This window comes from Punica granatum, chromosome 1 (genome assembly GCF_007655135.1).
Source record: "Punica granatum isolate Tunisia-2019 chromosome 1, ASM765513v2, whole genome shotgun sequence".
Taxonomy (NCBI): Eukaryota; Viridiplantae; Streptophyta; class Magnoliopsida; order Myrtales; family Lythraceae; genus Punica; species Punica granatum.
This window is the reverse complement of record NC_045127.1, coordinates 47,299,139-47,303,039: the sequence shown is the minus strand read 5'-3', so window position 1 is coordinate 47,303,039 and position 3,901 is coordinate 47,299,139.

Below are 3,901 nucleotides of genomic sequence, written 5' to 3'. Positions count from 1 at the left end.
ATAGCAAACAAGATAAGGGTGTTAGGGACTGATTTAAGTGATAGCAGGTTGGTACAAAAACTACTTGTTTCAGTGCCAGAGAGATATGAGGCAACAATTGCCTCTCTTGAGAATACTAAGGAGTTGTCAGATCTAAAGTTTGCTGAAGTTCTAAGTGCTTTACAAGCACCAGAACAGAGGAGAATGATGAGGAGAGAAGAGCCAGTAGAGGGTGCATTGCAAGCCAAAGTGAAGCAAGGCAATCTTCCAAACAACCAAGGGAGCACGAGTTTAGATGCTGGAGATGGCAAGGTTTATACAGATCCTTGTAAGCACTGTGGGAAGAAAGGTCATCCTCATTTTAGATGCTGGAGGAGACCTGATGTAAAGTGCAGAAAATGCCACAAAATGGGGCATGTAGAGAGGATTTGTATGGAGCAGCATCATCATTTTGGAGAAGCACAGACTGCAGCAGCAAATGAGGTAGAGCATCTGTTTGTGGTCTCCTGCTTTACTTCAAATGCATCTTGGGATGGCTGGCTTGTAGATAGTGGTAGTACTAACCATATGACAGGCAATGAAAGCTTGTTTTGTAAGTTAGACAGATCAGTAAAGTCAAAAGTGAGAATAGGGAATGGTGATTTCATTGCTGTTGAAGGGAACGGAGATGTATTGATTGAGGGTCCTGGTGGTACTAAGCTGATTACTGAAGTGTTGTTTGTGCCTCAAATCGACCAAAACTTACTTAGTGTTGGTCAGCTTGTAGAGAAAGGATACAAGGTGATGTTTGAGGAGAAAAAATGTTTGATTTATGATTCAAAGTGTCAGAAGTTATTTGAGATTCCAATGAAGAATAAGTCTTTTTCTTTGGATCCACTGAAGATGAAGTCTAAGGTGGATGATGATCAGTCTATTAAAGGGATTACACCGCTTGCAGACGAGCATCAAAGCTGCAATATTGCAGATGCAATTGCATTTTTAGAAGTTGCAGGAGAAGTAGAAGGCAAAGCTGATAAAAGAGTGATGGTTGCAACCAAGGAGGAGTTGGCTATTTTAGAGCCCAATACAAAGTTTGATCTTGAGGGCTCATCAGAAGTTTTTCAAGTGCTAAAGCGGGAGAATAGAGTTTATGAATTAAAAGAGACTCCTACAGCTTGGTATAGCAAGATGGATGAACACCTCCTGAATCTAGGCTTTGGAAGAGGCATGAGTAAGAAGACATTGCAAGTTAGAAGGGAAGTTGGTGCAGTCCAACTTGCGCATAAGGTCAAATGTTTCATGCAGAAGTTTGGAGTTTGTAGCAGCATCTGATCCAAGGAGGAGTTTGTTGGAGTATTGTCTCAGTGCTGCTGAATTAATTTTATCTTTGTCGTTCTGCTTTGTTAAGCAGTTGTGTTTATCTGCATTTAAGTTATTAGGTTGCATTATCTTTTACTGTTACTTTTAGTAGCTAATTTTAAGGTTTGTAGGACAGGTGTGCAGAAGCAGTTCTGCAGTTATCCTGTACGTGAGGACAGTTTCTGTACTCTCTCCTTTTATGTTTGTTTCTTGTACTCAAAACTCTGTTCTGCAGATTAGTGAATATACGTTTTCTTTATTCCTTCACCTCTCTCTATCTCTCTATCCTTGTGTGAGTGTGTGAGTGAGTTTGCTGCAGAAACAGTAAAATTACACAACATAGTCTGAGCCAATGCGGATGTGATGCGTGTTGGGGATTTAGCTTCTTATTGGGAGTTGCTTTATAATACTGCTGTATATCCACTTCACGAAGTAATAGTTTTTCAATGAAGTGACTCACAGTGAGAATATCTGCAGGAAATTGGAAGCAGCTGGGCTCCACGATCGGAACGAGTACTCATGGCGCTAATGGGCCTATGCAGAACATTCATGTCCAATGTGCTTACGTATTCATGTCTCGTCCAAAAGGTGTTCTTCAACTTCCATTCTGGCATCATTATGAAAACAATAGAATTTAGAAGGGATATCCCACTTATTTGACAAAGAATGAAGAGGTTTCCAGAGTGCCAGACGCTCATGGCATATGCTGGAAATTCGTTTGGCCTTTTGAATCGAACCCTCCCGAATCTGCTGCCATGCTGGTCCTCCATCTCCAAGTAAAATCTTTGCTAGCACTGCAAATGAGGCTCTATTAGTAACAGTCAAATATCTTTCTGTGCTTATATTGCATTAACAAATCAGTGGCTAAAATTTTGACCCCCATACGGAGCGGATTACAGATAACTGCTTGTTGCAAATTTTATTAAATTTCAAATCAACAAAAGTTGTAGGAATCGATCAAAGCAAGTTGCAAGTTACAACAGCACGACTCAAGTCAGCTCAGGAGTTGATTAAAGCTAACAGAACCAATCCATTAGTTGCGTTTATATTAGGAAGAACAGCTCATAGAATAACCAATCAATCGATCAAAGCTAACAGAACCAATAGATCAAAGCTAACATAACCTCCATATGGAGACAGAGAGAGTGAAGCATAGATAGTAGAGAGACCAAGAGGTGAGAGAGGCACACGAACCTGATGATAAGGCAACCAATATAACGGTGGTCAGCGAGGGCAGGATTCTGAAAGAGAGACAGCAGAAGGCGCAGGGACAACTACCATGGAGAGACAGAGAGAGTGAAGCTTCACATAAACAAATTGCGGGGATATCAACACAGAATCGAAACGCAAAGAGGAGGAACCAATCACGGTCACTTTCGACTGGACTTTCATCTCCACTAACCTGATCATCATTTTCAACGAAATCATAGTCATCATCTGTTGCGTCTGATGTACGATAGTAGAAGACAATATGAACGAAAAAACAATAAAGACACACGGAATTGATTACCCGGTTCGTCAGTAATTCTGACTACGTTTGGAGGCGCCGCTAACCAGGTATATCCACTATTTTGAGTTAAGGTTACAAGAGATATAAACTGCTGTTTTAAAGGGAACAAACCATAATTACATCCCCAATGGGTCGAATACAATTGGATCGCCGATCTCGATCCGGATTCACAGTACTTCAGGCTCCATAACTCAACATCATCGTCGTCTCAACCATCGTGCTCAGCATGACATGAGCATTCCCAACTGTAATAGCTTCATGCAGCTCGTTCATATCCATTTATTCGAATGCAACACTATCGACTAATGCCAAATCATAAAGCGTCGGGATTAAGCATTGTACTTTGTACATGTTCGTGCTTATCATTTGATAGGATCAAACCATTTGCATGGAAACAAGACTACTCTTTTGATAGGTAGTCCAAAATATTGTGATTCAATGACTACATTTTAACCCAAACTCCACTATTATTTGTTGAATTACCTTCATTGTACTCCTATGCGTCAAATTTGAAGCCATTGACAAAGTATTATTTCCATGTCCTAACACCTCTCATACGACCCCGAGCCAAGTATTGTAAATATGGGTTTACTTCATGGTTGCTTGGATGGTCCATCTATTATGTGCAAATATGAAATTTACATAATTAGCCATTAGAATGTACCCCATATATGTGATGGATATTGTTACTCTATTTACGTAAGACTCAAACCACACTGGGAATTCACGTGCAATGATGGCATCTCTTCCTTCTCGAGGAACATTGTACTTTTCCTCAAAGTTCCCAATACATCATGAAGTGAACTAATTAGCAATATATTTGGCGCAACGCGATGGGAATAAAGATTTCTTAACGAAATACTCAAAGTTCAGCAAAAAAGGGCGATGGAGGCTGGATCTCCTCACAATTATTGCATACTAATTATTATTTTTATGGGATTTGCTCACATTTTTAACAAAATACTTCTTATTAATAAAAACAATGATTAGTTTGAATTTAAAACAATAATTCTCAATCACATTAGACTATATATAAATAATCCAATAGTAATGTTGCAACTAAGTATCTTATCC